The sequence below is a fragment of the Boleophthalmus pectinirostris genome, unplaced genomic scaffold (assembly GCF_026225935.1).
Source record: "Boleophthalmus pectinirostris isolate CB_2022bp ecotype Guang Dong unplaced genomic scaffold, ASM2622593v1 HiC_scaffold_18, whole genome shotgun sequence".
In the NCBI taxonomy this organism is placed as follows: domain Eukaryota; kingdom Metazoa; phylum Chordata; class Actinopteri; order Gobiiformes; family Gobiidae; genus Boleophthalmus; species Boleophthalmus pectinirostris.
In genome coordinates, this window is record NW_026571133.1 from 11,549,865 (window position 1) to 11,570,066 (window position 20,202).

At 39.1% G+C, this 20,202-nt stretch overlaps 1 long non-coding RNA gene across 2 annotated transcripts; it reads right to left on the minus strand.

The window, feature by feature from the left end:
• Positions 1-1,190: 1,190 nt before the first annotated feature.
• On the minus strand, positions 1,191-10,110 carry LOC129408986 (uncharacterized). 2 transcript variants are annotated; one of them, XR_008632216.1, is made up of 3 exons: positions 10,028-10,110; positions 2,718-2,844; positions 1,191-2,618 (listed from the first exon to the last, which is right to left on the minus strand). It is a non-coding gene; the product is annotated as an uncharacterized LOC129408986 (long non-coding RNA). The 2 variants fall into 2 exon arrangements; XR_008632217.1 differs by lacking the exon at positions 10,028-10,110 and adding an exon at positions 7,698-7,773.
• Positions 10,111-20,202: the final 10,092 nt, after the last annotated feature.

Sequence of the window (20,202 nt, forward strand, 5' to 3'; positions counted from 1 at the left end):
GTGCCAAGAACGCAATCGATACAAGCAGGCAGGAAAAACAGAGAGAGAAAGAAACAAGAGGAAAGATCTGAACATACTGTATTGAATTAGTAAGCAGTTGTATATTGTAGACAAGTTTGCAATATCCAATACGCACAAGATACAAGATAGTTTGCAGAGGTCGGCTGAGTTGGCGCTAAGAGCTTTTAGTCTCTGTAGTGGGGAGAGTTATAGTGCAGGCAGTGTGCAGTGTGTCCAGGTGGGAAAAGATTGGTCGGCCAGCTGTTTACGCTCCGGCAAATTCGAGCTACATTATTCAGCTTAAACACACATAAATAAACAGAGCAGAACTTATACGCCCGAGACCTCAAAGCATTATCACAATGCACAGAGAGAAGACTAACATTATGGTGTAGTGTCACAGTATCATGACACGCCAGGGTTAAAAACATTCTTTCATTTTTATGCTAATTGCAGAAGCTGTCCTTACTTAAAGACCCTGTATATATTATATAAGCACCACTTCAGGTCAAAATATGTCTGCTGTGCATGCTGTCTGCATCTGATTACAAACTGTTTTAAAGTCTGATTATATAATTAAGATGCTCAGAATGCATAAAGTAAAAGAAGAATAACTTTGGACAACTGCAAACAGTTTAAAATGCACTAGATCTGTTTTTCATGTTTTAACACTGTAAAATTATGTGTTTTTAATTATTTGTTTACATTCTGGGCAGTCAAATGAAGCTCACGAGACTTAGCCAGGCTGGTGCCACCTAGTGCCTTCGTTCAATTTCTTTTCTCTCTATTTCTCTCTCAGGAATCGGAATACACTAGACAGTTTGCAAGAACCCCGGAAGTGGGAGTCTGGGCATCAGCCAACCAACGAAGAGTCATACATTCTGTGTTGGCGACGATTCCCGAGATTGAGGATTTAAAGCCAGAACAAAGAGAATGTTTGTTGAATTTTATCAAGGGGAAAGACGTTATTGTGCTTCTTCCTACAAGATTTAGGAAAAGCTTAATATACCAGTTAGCCCCGTTAGCAGCACATTACATATGTCACGACCAAATAGCAGTGACTGGTTAAATAAAGAAGTACCTGCTGACCGTCGAGCAAACGAATTCTAATGCTGCGAGGTCAGACGGTTTCCACGAAGTGAAACCAGCTGTTGAATCAGGCTACATGAGACTAGCAGTTATGGGGTGAATTCGAAGCCGGGTTCCATATTAGGAATAGGAATTTATTCACGGACAAAATAGCGAAATAAAAACACAAGGAGTCGATGGAGCCAGAAGCGCTCCCATGCTCACTTCCAGCTAGCAGGTTAGCTATGTCCACACATGACTCACTCTATTAAAATAAAAGGATAGGGTATTGCTGCTTGTAGCTGCTTCCAGTTGATGTAATGGACACTCAATGTTAGTTCAGGAAAAAATCCCATGGGCTGAGAGAGAGATTTTTTTTATAGAGCACACTGTAATCATAAACTGCTCGTGTTCGGCTGACAAGGCACCTACAACTTTCAAAAAAATGTTGGATTTTGTATTCATTTTTACCTGTTTTTAGATCATAAACTTTTTCTCAGCTCAAAACCCTTCAGTTGTCTTAAAAAAAAAAAAAAAAACACTAGAAAAGAGCACTACTGCGCATGCTCAATTGGCCCACAGCCACCCGAAGTACCTCGCCGGGTTTGACTAATCTGGAGAGATGCGCCCTTGAGCTCGGCCCATTGACTTGCATGGGCGACTATTTTGAAACCCCGGGGCTTGTGTCCACTATGCACAGTCTATGGTGGAGAGTCCCTGCCTCTAGAGGAGGAGTTTAACTATCTCGGGGTCTTGTTCATGAATGAGGGAAGGATGGAGAGTGAGATTGACAGACGAATCAGTGCAGTGTCTGTAGGGATGTGGTGGCTGTGTTAAACGCTGTATTAAACTGTGACGATGAAGAAGAGCTGAGTATTTGCCTCACTCTTATTTCTACTATAGTTCACAAAAGAACTTAAATTGTAATAATCTTTTTTCCCCTATGACTCCATGTTGAAGCCAAGCCACTGTAATTGGGCTGATTAATGCTGCTATAAAATGTCCCTGGGCTTTTCTCTGCTCCTCTCAAGCCCTTTTTATGACTATTGTATGACTATTCACCTTTTTTCACAGCATGTTTTGGGAAAATTGCATTGGTTTTTTATCACACTCCCAGTAGAGCCCCGGACGTGAGAGTAGATAACTAAATTCATGAGTCTTATTTTTATCCTTGCAGGGTCCCTAAGGTGCTGAGCATGTGGAGCTGTGTGAAGAGGCCCACTGCCCTGCTTCTGCCTCTGGCCTCTCTGCTCCTTACTTTGGGAGATCTAAGCATTTTTACAGCAAAGGACTGTACAAATACTCCAACGAATTGTACAGTATATGACCATCAACAGGCAGGTGAAAGTAAGGGGAAAGTAGGGTGATTCATAATTTTGTGCTACATTTTTGAACTGCCTTTGTTTTTTATTTAAAGGTGCATTGTGTAATTTTTCTGGTGGAGGGTCTGTCAAATGCTTTTCTTCATGGAGATGTCTTTGCTTTGTCTGGAAGGTTTCACAGTATGGCATTCAACCTTTGTGTCTTCCAGATCAAATCACAGGTCAGATCTGTGGAGAGACAACCAAGCTCACAGCCAGAATGCTCATTTTTGTAGGTATTTTGTAGCAGACAAAAATCCAAGAAAGGTTTAACAATGATTTATTTACAGGAAATGAGGAATATTGCAGGGACTGGAGGCAAGTCCGGGAGCAGCAGGTAGGTGTGGAAGACAGGGTTGGAATATTTGGAGCTGGCGGTGGAGCAGAAACAGGACCCAGCAGGCTGTCGGAGGAGCTGGAGAAGAGACAAATGGAGAAGGTAAGTAAATTGCAAAAATACACTTGGCCATAAATTGCCGGCGCAAATCTTCACTACGAAGGTAACTGAGGATCTGGCAGAGATGGTGTGAAGAACTCAGGCTTTTAGACTGGAGGTGATGATGTTGATGATGAGAGACAAGTGTGCAGGCTAGCCCACGAACAGGAGGAGGAGCCATGGTCACACCCAGCAGCTCCAGGTGAGGCAAGTAACCCTGTGTTCAATTATCTTCTGACTCGCACTTAGATCTTGGATTTGACGTCATGTCCAAGCTTGAAGCGTATTATTATGTTTCGCGTGTTGGATTCGGAGAGTAGTGTGTAGCCTCACAACAACACCGACTACCACACCCATAGACAGTGATCTGGACAGGGTAAGGCATTGCAGTAATACAAGTGACTGAAATTGTCATTTAAACCATCAAAGTGTCCAAACACAATGGAAAAATTTCATATTTACATGTCACAGTGGGCGGAGCCATCTTGGCTTCTGACTCGGAATCCTTGCTCGGTCTACTTTTTCTGTCACCGAGTTCCGATTCGCGCCATCTTACTCTCAACTTACTCGGAAAACTGACTCGGAAGGATAATCAGAAGCAGAGTAAGTATTGAGTGTGGGGGAGGGATAACGGGGAGAAACAGAAAAGCTGAAGTGTACTATGACATACGACACTCGTCAAAATCGTAATTTTCATGTTCCAAAATGTGTCACATCAAGAGCTCAGTTTTGCCTACGATGCCGAGGCTGTGACTTATCGAGCCAGTTTTCACATCTGCTTAGTGACGGCAGATCAGAGGCGCTGTTTAAAAAGAGTTTGAGGAAATGTTTGATATTTCATGATAATGTTTGATAATCATTCAGTTGTGGGTGTTTCATTATATTTTAATCCATGTTTGAATGAAAATAATTTAATCCAAGTTGTGTAAAAGTTTTTTTTTTTTTTTAAGCACAACGATAATGTTCAATTTTTAACATATTAATGCATTCTTTAAATATAAGCTCTATATATGTGCAAAATAAATAAATAAATAAAAAGTGTTAGAAAGTATAGCATGACCTTTTGGAAGCACACATTTTCTGTCTGTTTTTTCGTTTTTTGAACAGAAATAATCTCTCTTCTATTACCGCAGAAGAAGACAACACGAGAAAAACACGGCACAAATGCATGGAGCAGGTGTATGTATGGCCACTCTGTCCTGCTTCATAAATATTATATCATCTTAATGGCAGGAGCGGAGTAGATCTGTGGTGCAATATCCATGAGTGAGAATCCCTGTTTCTCTCTATATCTTTTTCTCTTACTCTTTTGTCTCTCCATCTCTGACTTTTCCTCTTGTTTTCCCATATATCCCCTCCCACCCTCTCTCTTTCTTCTTCCATTTCTTTTTTCATCTCTCCCTCTCTTTCTCCGCTCACAGGAGAATTGGAGCATACAGAGATGTAACCTGGGAGTCATAATCACCCAGCTGCTGCCTGCCCACCGCCACCTTCCTCCATTTTATCTCTTTCTCCTCCGTTCCCACTCCACTCCCTCCTTTTTTTTCATCCATCTTCTGCGTGGACCCCTACTGTAATCCTCCCCACAGATGCAGCTCGCGAGTTTACCCAGAATACCCCTGGGCAGGTGTTTATCCCGGTAGAGAGGGGTGGGAGAGGCTACAATGGAGATGTGGATCTAGATTTGGGTTCATGGAAGGTTCTGGGGGCTTAAGCACAGCAAGGGGTGACCCACGGAAAGGAAAGCATTAACTCCCATTGTAATCATTTAAACTGTGAACGTGGACTTAAAGTTGGTATTTATCACCATGATAGAATGGGGTTGGTAAGATTTTGGTGGTAAGGCTGCACTTAATTATTCTAACAGCAATATGAACAAGAAAGTGGAGACATTAATATAACTGGATGCACTCTTAAAGCAGATCTATTATGCAAAATCAAAACGCTATAGTGGTCCCTCTTTCTCATGAACCCTCTTGAAGTTGCATACGGAGTGATTCGAGCATTTTTGAGCAATCACTTATTTTAAGATGACATTTTGTCAATCAACTCCCGTTTTCACCGCCACTGGTACACGCCCACTGCTCTCTACTTACCTCGTTGTCCAATTTTATTTTCCTAAGCGATGATATGCATAGTCATTTTGGTACACATTTTTTTAAAATCCACTACTCGCTACCATGATTTGCATTTATCCAAAGGAGGTGCAGACAACTTCATGACTCTTTGTTGTAATGATGTTTAAGGCCACGTCAGCTCCCATTGAACACCGCTTTTCTCTAACATGGAAGTCAGAGGACTGAATGTAATTTTTTAATAAATAATGCAATTTAAAATGTGCAAATTAAAACGTAATGATCCATGAGTGTTGTAGCTTATAAGTACGTACTGTATTTTTCGGACTATAAGTCGCACTGGTTCTGCGACTTATAATAATTCTAACTGTAAGTGATGCTGAGTCTGATGACAGCTACACAGAAGAGGAAGCGGTGCTCTGTTTACCTCTGGAGGTTGCAGAGTTGCTCAGAAGTGACACAGAGGATGAATAATGGATTTAGCGATCTGGAGTGAGATTGAGAGTTTAGTAAACTTGTTTTGTTCTGTTGTTTATGCTGTAGTTATCTGAATAACTGTGCATATCTGATGTTAACAGTTTGTTGTTCTCTGTTCAATTGTTAATACTATAACTTCCCTTTTAAGATGAAATCTCAGTTCCTGCTCTCTGATTTTATAAAATTAATTTTCCCAAAAAAGTGCAACTTATATATTTTTTCTTCTTTTTCATTACGTGTTTTTTGGCTGGTGTGACTTATAGTCCAGAGCGACTTATAGTCTGAAAAATACGGCATATAGCAGGCTCAATATCAATATATCCTCGTTAAAGGTGCACTATGAAACTTCTCTGGTAGGGACCCCCCCCCCACCTGCTTGTGGTCTCCATGGAGATTTCATTATATTACCTGAAATGTACAATGAAATATATCAGTAGCATTTATCTTATTACAGGTATTTTTATTGCTCAAAAGTACCTCGATAAACATGTATTCTTATCACAAGAGGGATCACGTCTCCACATCTGAAATGTAACTTGGCCTCATGACGTCTCCGTGGAAATAGATAAGTTTTATGCCATACTGTGCAACATTTCAGGCAAGCAATATGATCTCCATGGAGACACACAAGGCAGAACCTCACCAGTATGTTTGAATCTAGATTAAACTTAAAATGTGAACAAACCCAGCTTAACTCAATAGCGTTACAGTGGGTTACAAAATACACTGCAAAATTTGAAGAGGATTAAAATCATTTTGGGTAGTTTAGAGTTTAATAGAAAGGTTTTAAGTAAAAATGTCTTGACTTTGAATTCTGTTATTAACATTAATGCAACAGACTGAGCAAAATCAAATAACTGAGATACTGAACCACATTTTCACCTCTTAATTTTCCAGCTAACCAACATAAAAATAAACCAGCGACATCACTGAACAGCCCTCATACGGTACACTGATGACGACAATTTCCCAGAGATAGAAATGCAACTTTATGATTTCTTTCAGTTTTAAATCCGTGTAATTAAAAAAGAGAAGTCATTGCAGCATATTAATGAGTATCTTTTTTCACATTGATGCTTATGGTCAGAACAGACATCACACCACACTTCCTCAGACTGAGCAGAAGGTGCAGGCAACTCCGGCAACACTATACAATATTTATATATAGACTGTACAAAGCTATAGTGAGATACATGACACATCTGAGTACACTGTGTTAAGTTGTTATACATGTTTTTCAGAGTTATTGATGCCACCGAAAAAGGAACTACAAAAAAGAGAACAGATACTTCAGTGGACATCAGATGAGCCAAGTGGAGTTCCCCAACCAACTTCCTGACCAATGACCACAAATAGGGCCAACAAAAAAAGAAAAAAAAAGAAAAAAAGAAAACGAAAAAGAAAATCACATTTAAAGACGCTGTACCTAATTTGTACTAAATGCGAGAAACAGGAATACTTCATTTTAAGAGTTATTTTCAGAAGAGATATTTTCTGGCGGGATGTTCGCTGCCTACTTGTCTCCATGGAGATGTTATTGCTTTATCTATAATGTTCCACAGTATAGATTAAACCTCTGTCATGAGGGAGACAAGCAGGTTATAGCACTGCACTACATTACAGTTCAGATCTGTGGAGAGTCGCCCCTTTTCACAGAAGTATTGTGTAGTTGAGCAATAAAAACACACGTAATGAATAATTGTTAGATATATTGTCGCGTGGAAACAAAGGGAGGATCCAAAATGCAGGACTGCTGTAGAGTTCTTTCATAACATACAAAAAAGATCCTAAAAATCCATAAATCCAAAAAATTTTAACTAAACTGCCATGACAGGACAAGACACTGACAAAGACACAAACAATGACAAAAACCAGCAAAGGGTAGAGGAGAACAGAGGGTATAAATGCACACAGACACAGGTGAAACACTAGCCAGGCTGGCGTCACCTAGTTCCTCCATTAAATTTCATTTCTCTCCAGCAACTAGGTCAGGAATCAACATACAACAGACAGTTCGCAAAAATCCTGGAAGTGCGAGTTCAGGCACCAGCCAATCAGTGAAGAGCCCTATATTCAGTGTTGTCAATGATTCCTGAGATCGAGGATTTAAAGCTGGAATAAAGACAATGTTCACTGAATTTTATCAAGGGGAAAGTCGTTATTGCCCTTCTTCCTACGGGATTTGGGAAAAGCTTAATATACCAGTTAGTCCCGTTAATGGCGCATTACATACATTATGACCAAATAGCAGGGATTGGTTAAATGATAAAAACTACCCACCTACTGCTGAGCGAACAAAATCTAAGGCTGCGAGGCCAGATGAAGTGAAACAAAGTAAAACCGGCTGATGAAACACATCAGAGCGGGACAAACAATCAAGACAGGAAGTAAAACTCAAAACTACAAGCAGACAGGAAAATATCAAAATAAAAGGGCACACAACACTAAAGGAAAAAGATACACCAAAATAAGCAAAAACAACCACTACAGAACAGGAACCATGACTTATATATGTTTAATGTCATACCGTGGAACATTCCAGGCAAAGCAATAACAACTCCATGGAGACAAGCAGGTATCTCTACCAGAAAAGTGACGCATTGCAGCTTTAACTATTGAATTCCAAGCATCCTAATTATTCACCACAATTCACAAAGTTTATAAGTGCTTTTCAAAATTCTCGGAGATCAGAGCGGAGTTTTGCAGTCACGGTTAACATCATGGTAGCATTTTCTGATTATTCAACATTAAAACACTTCATAATTAGATGCAGACAGCACAGAGTTGACATATTTTAACCCCAAGAGCTGCTTATACAATATATCTGTACTGTGACAAGCAGATGGACTCCAACTCCACCTCTGTCGGCATTATTTACACTTAAAACAAGTGCACCACCATTTGTAGGTCTCCCGGTCTCTCAAGGCTCCAGCTGTGGCTCCAGCTTCAACTTGTGCCACTTCTCTGTCCCTCGTCTCTCTCTCTGCCCGTTCTAAATCCCTCTGGTGAATTTCGGCATCAGTATATTCAGGTTCATAAAGATATCCCATTGGCTCTGTGCTAAAGGCAATTTCTTCATCATCATCATCATTGCTAACTGTCTGAGCAGTAAACAAAGTGAAACAGGCGCATCTGTCACCTGCCAGCAGCATGCAGTAATATGAATGGAGAAAAAATGGCACCAAGAGATTATGAGGTCTGACTTTTTCGAGGACAAAGGTTTTGTGATGTAAATATTTCACTCTTTTGAACACATATTGTTTTAAGAAGAAAAACGCTTTAGTTTCGTGACCCCAGCCAACTTGCCAATTACTTTTGTCAGCACCAAAACCGGCCAGGATCGCGGCTCACCGGACACTGTTGGGGGTAAGTCAGTGTGGATGCACGACACTGCTCACGGGGATGCTATACAGACTCATGTCAAAAACCTGAACTATCCCTTTTTTAACGATAATGGGGTGGAACATCTCTGTTTTTATGAGCTTCATGTCTCATTCATCATACATTCAAAGTAAATAAAGACTAAATGTCAGACAAAACTGCATTTTAATTCAAATGCATGGAAAAAAAGAGGTGCAGGGAATTTAAGATAACCATTATTTGTAGTGTAGCCAGTGTTGGGAACTGAATACATGTGCCGAAAATACGTATCCTGAACCTTTATTTTCAGTACCTGTATTCTGGTCCAGTTCCTTTTCATTGGGTGGTATTCAGAGTAGAGTTACTTTGATAAATGAAAAGGAGTACATGGCAGTTCTCCATCATGCAATTTTGGCTTTGTACTGCAGTAGTGAGGGAAAAAAGCTTTTGCAATGTGTGCATGTGTGATTTCCGTTTCTATAACAAACAGTGCAACAAACATAAAGCTGTTTCTAATTACATGACATGTTTTTACACTATAGTTTAATGTGTGAAAGTATTGTAAGTATTCAGAATACAGTACTTTGATTGGCCCATGTATCAAAATATGTTGCAAAATACATTTTAATTTAAGTATTGAGTACCATTTGCACATTTGAATGTTTGCATTTTCTATCAGTTGCCTGTTTATGCTACACCTACAATTTGAGACTTCTTATAACTTAACTATGACTGTCTGGCTGCTTTTAACTACTTGTGGAGTGTGCAGATTTGCCGGAAGTTTTGATTCAGCGTCTGGTAACTTTGACTCATAGAAATGTGACTTAAGTAATTATAGACGAGTCCTCTTCCTCAAGTTAAACTCACACCTTCTGTTTTTGCTTTGACTCTGCATTTTCCAGTTATGGGAGCTACAGATAACCACAGGGCTGCACCGGTCCAAGGAGTTCCTCAACTTTCATTGACAGAATTATTTTAGTCTCCAATGATTTCATGAATAAGAACATAGTTTGATTTAATAATAATATTTATAAGCACCACTCAAGGTTGAAGAGCAAGTTTTATGCACCGGTGCTTGTCTTTGGAGCAGAGGAAGGTCAGAGAGAGAGCAAGTCCAATTATAACTTATGTGGTTCAATGTGCTCTACAAATCATTATGAGAGTAAACAAGTGATATGAGTGCAATATTATACTACACAAAAAGACAAACGAACTTTAAATAACGTAAATGTAAGTTAAAATGTACATACCTGCCTTGGTTAAATAACACTGACGCAGAAGTGGATTTTAAGGTTCTATATAATGATGATATTTTCTTTCGTGTTATCATGTTTCCACATCATAAACAGACCTGGAGTTGAGTTTTGTTTCATTCGCACATGTGTAACACACAAACGCTGCATTTGTATCTGTTGTACCTTGTGATGTGACAATACAGGAAGTGCTCCATACTCCTTCAATAGAATCACTTGGATAATTTCAGCCCTAAAATTGCCAATCTCTGCTGAACTAAAGGTAAACTTGAAAACTACATGACATCACAATGTGTAAAAGAGCATTCTGAGCTTCGGAGACAGACTAATAATGCAGAATTAGTCACACATGTGAATGAATTCATATTACATGTGTAATATAAGACCTTTTATGCTTTAAATTTTGTTTGTTTTAATTTATATTTTGTCTCTTATATAATGTTGTAAATGAAACTGTAAATGTAAACTTGCTGTTCATACACTGATTTTCTTTCTTGAAATTCTCTCATTGTTTAATAGGGTTTGGCTACTTTTTTACTTTTGTACTTTTTACTTTTGCCAAAACCCTTTCTGTCATAATCCATGGGGTTGTAGTCGATGTTATGTTTTGTTTTATTTTGTAGTGCTGCCAAATGACTGAATAAAACTACTACTACTACTACTACTACTACTACTACATTTAAAATACTCCAACAGAAGAGGCTTGATCAGAAGAGGCAAGCTTTCAAACCTGAAATAAGAAAATAAAATGTATGTAATGTAACAAAATACTGCTGCATTAAAAAAGCACAGTGTGTCCTGAAAAAAACAAACTATAATTTAATCTTGATATCTTTTATATAATGGATTGCATTTCCCCCCCAGTAGACCAGAATGGTAGATTTCTTCTCTCACATTATAGCCTGTATACTGCATACTTAATATACGTCATAAACCATAAACAGCAATGGACAATAACTTAGATAAAAACAGATGTCTGCCTCTTGGCTCCAGCTGTGCATGCTTTTCAAACAGCATTTTTTCTAACCTATATATTTGCTTTTGCTGACACTTTAGCTCGAGGGTTTAAACAGAGATCTACATCAATAGTTCCCCTGCAACACTAATGCGACTGACATTTTCTAGCTTAGAAGCTGATAAGACTAGGTCAATAGATACAATGATGCTCAGTTTTATACTTGCTTGGGGCACTTACTATGGCTGGAAGCGCATAAGATAAAGTTGAACAAACAAGTAAATACGCATTCATGAAATCAGAAAGAAACGAGTGGAGAAAAATTTAAATCTGGTTTAAAGGCACTGTACTTACACAAACTTGACTCTTGTGAGCTTTAAGCCATGTTAGAATGTTGTTACCTCTTCAAAAACAGACCTGGAGTTGTGTTTTGTTTCATTCATACACGTTTGAGTAATCCTTTAGTAGTTTGTTTACATCTCCAAAGCTCAAAATGCTCTGTTCCACCTTGTGATGTCATCTGGTGCTAGTTTTCAAGTTAAAGGGACAGTCTGGAATTTTGGACCTCATTTCCTAGTGAGCCAGAGTGTTGGAGACATGTGGAGACACTTTTTAAAATATTCCATCCTGTCCTTGTATTTGCAGAGGTTGGTGCCACTAAAAACAGGCTTACACACCCCACTCCACAAAACACCCGGGGCAAATCTATCATTACACCAGACTGTCAGTGTAAATGTCTGTGTTGATAGAATAATGTCTGAAATAAAACTAACCTTGCATCACATGAATCATCGCATGTTGAGGGACTATTTTCTCAGCAGCAGCGGAATTTTGCTTTTCCAGTAAGATAGGTGCTAGGTGACATCAGTCTGCTGCTGCAAAGCTTTCTGTCAGGAAGTACAACTCAGTGCTGCTGCTCAAGACTTAAATCCTTCAAATGCAAGGTTGGTTTTACTTCTAAAATTATTACATGGACAGTCTGGCGTGATAATAAATTTGCTTTGGGTGTTTTGTGGAGTGGGTAAGAGGTTTTTAGTGGCAGGATAACTGTGGCCATTGACATGCACGAGTCTAGCACCAGTGACCTCTGCAAATACAAGGACTGGACGTAATATTTAAAAAAGTGTCTCCACACGTCTCCAACACTCTGGCTCACTAGGAAATGAGGTTCTATGTCCAAAATTCCCGACTGCCCTTTTAACAGCTACCTTTTACATTTGTTTCAGTAGCAGTTCCAGGGCTGAAATTATCCAAATAATTGTAGTGAAGGTGTCTGGATTTTAAAAACACAGTGGAGCATTTCCCGTATTACCACATGACATCACAAGGTGGAACAGAGTGTCAGCCTAAATATGCAAAGTTTGTGTGTTAAACATGTGTGAATGAAACAAAACACAACACAGAGTAATAAGGGCAGTAGTCCAGAGGAAGTTACAGTAAAGCTGACAACAACCAGCATGCTAAAGTGCACTTCCTGAATCTCTGAAAATAAAACACTTTCAAATTGAATGCACAACTGACTTATTTAATCTCCAGAGCTGCTTATTCAATATATCTGTACTGGGGAAAGACACATTTTGCTCAAATTCATGAGAAAAAAAATAGGTACAGAGCCTTAAAAAAAAAAAAAGAAAAAAGAAAAAGAAACTGTGGTGCGAATGGGAAAAAAAGATGAAGATTCTTGTAACAGAGTGTCGGCCATCTTGAGTAGCCCATGGGTGTAATGTCCTGTTCAGATGAAAAACTATTGTGTCTGTGGCCCCTGGCAACAGAGCGTGGCAACATGTATGATCGTCGAGAACAAGGAAACGATATTCTCTAATAACATTTTCAGCTCGGTAAAACTGTAGCTGCCAGACTGAGTGCACAGTTAAATGAACCGCTGTAATCCCTCATTTGTCCAGGAGCGGTTCAAGGTAAAGAAGCTGTGATCATCTGGACAATGTTTTAACACTCAAGACATTTCAGCTCCCATCCAGACGCCATTTTCAGTTAAGTGCAGAGTTATGGTAAAATGTGCTCATATAGCCAATGTTATAGTCAGAGAATTATGCTAGAACTCACCACAGTAAATTGAAATAAAAGTTGTAGTATATTATTTTGGAGCAAATCTATTGAGACTAGACTACTACGTGCTTTGGTTTATCAATTAAAAACTGATAAAAACATAGCAGTGGAGCAATTTAGGTAGAACAGTGTTTTCCTTTAAAGAGTAGAATTCTAAAAGCCTAAATATGCAGGGTTTGTGTGTTAAACATGTGTGAATGAAACTAAAAACAACTCCAGGTCTGTTTTTGATGAAGAAACAATGTTATAACAGAGATAACAGTAACAGTCTCTTTACCTGTCTGAGCAAGAAGGAACTTACCCGGCTCCAAATGGTCCAAAAATCTGCCACAAGGCTCCTGACAAACACCAGTGGGTCACTCCGATCGTAAAATCCTTACATTGGCTCCCTGTTCTTTTTCGTGTCCACTCTGAGATCCTGGTGCTGACCTTTAGGGCCGTACATGGTCAGATTCCTAGTTACATCACATATCTGATAAAGCTGTACACCTTTGCCCGTAGCCTGAGGTCTCCCAGCCAAAACTATTTAATGGTCCCTTGGGCAAGTTTTAAAACACAAGGCGACAGTTCCTTTGAAGCCGTATTCCCTAAACTCTGGAATGAACTGCCTCCTTACCTCTCTTGATAGTGTAGATACTTTTAAGAAACAACTAAAAACTTTTCTCTTTGAACAAGCGATCTCCCCCTCAGGTTTAGAGCTGCTATGAATGATTTTATTTTATTATGAATGTATCTTCTGCCATTTTTATCTTTATATGTGAAGCACTTTGTGAGCTTTGTCTCTGAAAAGCGCTATATAAATAAACTTTACTTACAGAGATCAGAAAATAGCATAATATGGGACCTTAAAACAGGCAACATGATCTGTTCATCTGGCGTCATGTCATGCTGCTGTAATGAGTAAAAAAAAAGTACCTTAAGCAAAGGTTAACACATAGTTATTACTGGATTTTAACACTGTAATAGTTGTTCAGTTCATTTTATGCCTTTTTTCCAATTAACAGGATGTCTGGGCCTATTCGGGTAATTGCATTGTGACATTTTCCGCAGTGCACTAGAGCAGAGGAAGGCAGAGAATAGAGAGATTCCTGCTGTAGGAATGGGGCTTTTCAGAGGAAATGGAATTGACCAAGTCGTGGAGCAGCACAGCGCTGTATTGATCCTCGTGTTGGCTCCACACCTGACAATGGTAAACTGAAAAATAGATCCACTTCCTGCTGCCGCCTGTTCTCTAAATGAGAGTAAATGGGCGAGTGCAGCCACACAAACACACACCAAAGCAGGGGGCTGTTTGAAGTAGCTGAGTCAAAACTTATGGACAGATATATTCACAAATGTTGAAGCGAAGTCTACAGCAAATGCTACTTTTAAAGGTCCCATATTACCGTATTTTCCGCACCATAGGACGCGCTCATAAGCCTCCAGCACCATCAAAAAATGACTGCGCGCCCCGCAATCCAGAGCGCCCTATACACGAATCCACTTGGGTGTCCCAGCAAGACTTCAGTAAACTACAAAGCCACACCACCCACAGCGCACGCAAACATGCACGTAGCAGACAGCGACCATGCGGCGAAAAACACCCGCAGCCACACTCATCACTCCACTCCGACGAGGAATGGAACGGAGGAACGAACCGAAAAAGCGATGTGCCACTTCTAGCCACAACTGAACAACTGAGTCACTGCGAACATGCCAAAAATCCAGCGGTCCCAGACAGCACCCTCCCTACACGCCACAACTGAACAAAGCCGAGAGTTACCGTGAACGCGCCAAACAAAGTCCCACTGACCCATCCAACTGTTGTGTTTCGTTTAAAGACCAGTGCGGTTTATTTGTGAAAAAAGTTTGAAAATAGACCTTTTTATGACAGTGCGCCTTATAATCCAGAGCGCCTAATAGTGTGGAAAATACGGTAAGCTATTTTCTGATCCATGTTATAATGTAGTTTCCTCATCAAAAACATACCTGGAGTTGTGCTTTGTTTTAATTTGAAAAATATATGAGATATTCACTTGCACTTTAAGAAGATTATTATTTTCAATTTGGTATTGTGTAGATTTAAGTTAAGATTTAGGTCTATAACTTCAGCCATGCTTGTCTTAATAGAGATGTAATTGCCTTGCCTGAAATATGCTGCATTATGGCATTAAACATAAATTGGTGTGAAAAGTACACAAAACATCAATCTAAACAAAAGCTGTGCACGAAAGATGGTATCTTTTAATTCATTACAATTGTGAGAATAGTTTACAGTGCCTACGATGGTACCTTTTTGTTACGTATTTTTATTCCACTTCATGAGGTGAGCACATGACAATGACATTACCTTATCGCTCGGTGTATGTGCGCTTCCATGTGTGACTGAGTATGTGTGTGCGTGTGTATGGCATAATGGGTTTTAGCCTGACTCAGATAAGCCTGTAAACGTGACGTACAAAATGCGGTCTCTGCAGATTGTTATTCAGATGGAGCTCAAAATTGATGATGACGTCTCTGAGTGAGTTTGGGTCAGCACAACCTTCACAAGTAAACAAGTTATTAGTTCTGAAGTGCAAAGAGGAGATGGAAGAAGAAATGTGCTCAAGTATGAGATAAGTGCAATTAATGGGTTTCAAGATGATGAAAAATTAGGATTGTTTCTATAGCGATTAACATTTTCAAACAAAATAGAATTGCATGTGTTGGGAAGTTGAAATCCCTGAGTGAATCGTGTAAATAAGGGATATGGTTCAAATCCCAAATTCCCCATTTTCTGGTTGTGTCCTGGAGCAAGACATTTCATCTAATTTGCCTGTCTTAATCATTGTTTATTTATTTGAATCCTCATTAGCTGTACCCGAGGGCCAGCTAATCTTACTGGGTTGAATAATTTAAGTGTGATTCTTGGTTGTTGAAGATTCAGACAGTCAGCCACGTCTCGGTCTCCCAGCCCCAGGGCAGCTGTGACTTTTGATTTGGTGGAATGAATTAATCTTTTTCCTCTGGCTGTTCTTATCTCAGTAGCTCCCTCACTGAATCGTGCCATTTATAATTTGATTAATCTTACTGAGAGGATAAAACATGAAATAATGCACAAAATCTGGTATTTTTAAATACTCCACAAAATGAGAAAAGCTAAATCATATCTGAAGGATGAGGTGCATGTAAATCCGTGTATCATTCGTTCATTTGTGTTTCAAAATAAAACCAAAAATAAGAAAACGAAAAAAACAACTATTTTCTTCACTATTTGTCTCTAAAACCAAAATGGAAAAATGGATAACGGTTTGTTTTTTTCAGTTTTTGATTTTGTGTTTAAGTGAATAATGAAAAAAAAAACAGATGATGGCCGTTTCCCGTTTTCGTGACTTAAACTGCGGTGCTGAACTGAACAAGGACTGAACCAGGACTAAAACAGGTCCAGGACCAAACCAGAACCAGACCGGGACAGAGACTAGGACTTAGACCAGGACCAGACCAGGACTGAGTATGGGACCAGACTGGGACCAGGACCAGGACTGAGAGCAGGACTGAGACCAGGACTGAGGCTGGGACCAGACCAGGATCAGAATGTGATTGAGACCGGGACGAGACCGAGACTGAGACCGGGACCAGACCAGGACTAAAAACAGTTTAGTCCTGGTTCAGTCCTAGTTTAGTCCTGGTCCAGCATCGCAGTTTAAGTCACGTAAACGGGAAACAGCCGTTATTGTTTTTTTTTCCATTTTTCATTTAAATACAAAATCAAAAACTGAAAAAATGTATCATTATCAGTTTTTTCATTTTGGTTTTGGAGACAAATAATGAAGAAAATTGTTTTTGTTTTTTTGTTTTCTTATTTTTGGTTTTATATTGAAAAACGAATGAACGAATGATACACGGATTCGTATAAAACAAGTGCACAAATCATTTAAAATTATCAACATAAAGCTTCGTCATGTAGACTTACTCACATAACTTGTATGTATAGTATATAAAAGTATAGAAAATTAGATACTTATCAACATTAAAACCAGTATTCAAACTAGATACTCATTTGAGCAGGCAATGATACTAAAAAAACACATTCACAGGACAGAAATTCATCTTTCCCGAATATGATCTTGAGCTGTATCAGAACAAGTATAAGAGCATAAATATAAGAGCACAAATACCTGGATAACTGAGGGATTACACAAATATAAGACGACACGGTAGTAAAGAAGAAAGTACTATTATTTAATGCTGAAAATGTCATTCCACTGCCTAAATAAAGAGTTTTTTTTTTAATTATTATGATCTTGGTATTGAGTCTATTCCTGAGTACTGAAATCGAGTCTCTCAAGTATGAGTTAAAGTACTGTGTCTAAAAACTACTACTGGATACTACCACCTCAGTATTTCCTCTTCCTATATACCACATACATGTTACCAAACAGTTTGATTTGACTGACAACCCTTCAAAGTTCAAGCCAGACTAACTTAAGCCTCAGTGTTCATGATCAGGTTTGAAGTTGAGATAAAAGCACTGACCTTCCCTCACTTATTTTCCCTTTGGTTCTTTGATCAATTAGCCGCCATGTTGTAGACCTCTCTGTCAGGGCACCACAGCACCACAAACACCAGAACAAAGGCCCGCTTTCAGATTGGGCTCTCAGGGGCCTCTTAAAAAGGTTAATGGATTGAGATTGAAGTAGTAAAATATGAGCCACAAAGACAGAGGGAAGATGAGGTAATTACCCTGACAGAAGCCTAGGCTGTCTGTCACTGAGCTCCCAGATAAACTGCTAAACCCTGCTAAACTGACAAATGAGTGGAAATGATGCAGCTTCAGCCAGAGACGAACAGACTGTAATTAAGAGGGACATGCTCCAATTTCTGCATCTGTCATCAGTTATTTATATTGTCAAGCAGGACTGGCTTTTTGATAAATACCATATTATTATGAAAGGCAATCATAGCAGAGACATATTCAAAATAATGGCATGTTTTCTAATATTTTATGACAAAGATTTTAAAAGCACTGGGTAGCAGGATAAGGCAGCAAAACAAAAGTACTGTAGTGTCTTACTGTAGGTAATGAAAGGACAAAAATAGTTCAGAAGATGTTGCTTTTTTGCGAGAACTGAACTGGTTACTGTCGGCTGTAACCACGCCATTACAATGTTTTAAAGGGACAGTTCAGAATTTTGGACATAGGAGCTCATTTCCTAGTTAGCCAAAGTGTTAAAGACGTGCGGAGACACTTTTTAAAATATTCCATCCAGTCCTTGTATTTGCAGAGGTTGCTAGTGCTAGGCTAGTGCATGTCAATGGCCATAGTTAGCCTGACACTAAAAACAGTCTTACCCACTCCACAAAACACCCGAAGCAAAACTATTATTACGTCAGACTGTCGATGTGAATGTCTGTGTTCATAGAATAATGTTTGAAATAAAACAAACCTTGCATCTCTTGAATCGTCACATGTTGAGGGACTATTTTCAGCGTAATTTTACTTTGCCGGCAAAATAGGTGCTAGGTGATATCAGTCCGCCGCTGCCAAACTTTCTATCAGGAAGTACAACTCTCTGCTGCTGCTCAGACATAAATCCTTCAAATGCAAAGTTAGCAAGGTTAGTAGTTAGAACTTCTAAAATTATTCTATTGACGCAGACATTTACATCGACAGTCTGACGTAATAATAGATTTGCTTTGGGGGCTTTATGGATTGGGTAAGACTGTTTTTAATGGCAGGATAACTATGGCCATTGACATGCACTAGTCTAGCACCAGCGACCTCTGCAAATACAAGGACTGGATGGAATATTTAAAAAAGTGTCTCCACACGTCTCCAACACTCTGGCTCACGAGGAAATGAAGTCCTATGTCCAAAATTCCAGACTGTCGCTTTAACATTTACATTCTTGCAGGTTGCTATTGTATAATTGCAATAACAACCCATCAAAACAACACAAGTTAAAGGGCCCATATTACGCTTTTTTCTGATCTGTGTTATAATGTTGTTTCCTCATCAAAAACATACTTTGGTACAGGTGGAACAGAGTGTTTTGACCTGTGGAGTTGAAGACAGACTGATTAAGGATTACTCAGTCATGTGTAAATGAAAGAAAACACAACCCCAAGCATGTTTTTGAGGAGATAACAACATTTTAACACGTCTTAAAGCTCACATGAGTCATTTTGTGTAATGTAGGAGAAGCATTATGTGACTTGTAGTGGGCCTATCACCTGTTTGTCTCCATGATGTTATTGCTTTGCCCAGAATATTCGCCATTAAACTTGTGTTTTTCAATCCATTATCAATCGGTCTGCAACTTAATAAATGCAAGATTGAACACAATAGCACCCCCATAAAGACCATGGAAAAGAAAAGTTGCATGGTGTGCCTTTAAAATGTAGAAAATACAGTCAAGTTCCTAGCATAGATGTCTGAAAAAAAGCAAGCTAAAATGTGTATTAATCTTGATTATTTTATCACAGTTGCATCAAAAATAGATTACATTTGTACTGACTCACATTATTCAAATGGAATTTTCAATTCTGCATTTTTCATTAATTCTTTCGCTTATAGATACTTAAATGGATTTTTGAGACTTGCAACATATGTGGCAGTTAAACAGTGAATTCCCAGAAAATAGGCCTTTTAAATTTTTGCCATTTTGACGCACTCCTATGAATGAAGACTATATCGTATCGCTCAGGAGTTAAACGTGCACAAGCGTTCTATCTGCAGGTGTATACACAGAGGTTTCTTTGACTGCTCACCTGCCTTTGCTCTTTGATGCTATGTGCTTGAACCTTAACAGAGGGCTACCTTACTCCTCTCCATGAAGCCTCCACTATTTCGCTCCAGGCAATGTAGTGTATGAATTATTTAGAAACAGTGGCGATGCATGAGGAATTAATATTCAGAAATGTTTTATTATGTGCTGTCAGCCCTCCCTGTCTCTCCTATTTGTCATAATGAATAATCTGTATTCCTCTAGTTTGGTCAGGGTCGGAGACCATTGGTAACGCGTCATGCATTTAGAGCAACTTGTGACTAGGCTGCTCTATTTTGCACAGGTTTGGCTGATGATGTTCTCATGCACTTGTAAGATCCATCTCCCTGGACTTAATACATTGTTTAATAAAGCTACATCTACAACAGTAATCGCTCCAGTTAAGTTATTTGATATTTGCATTT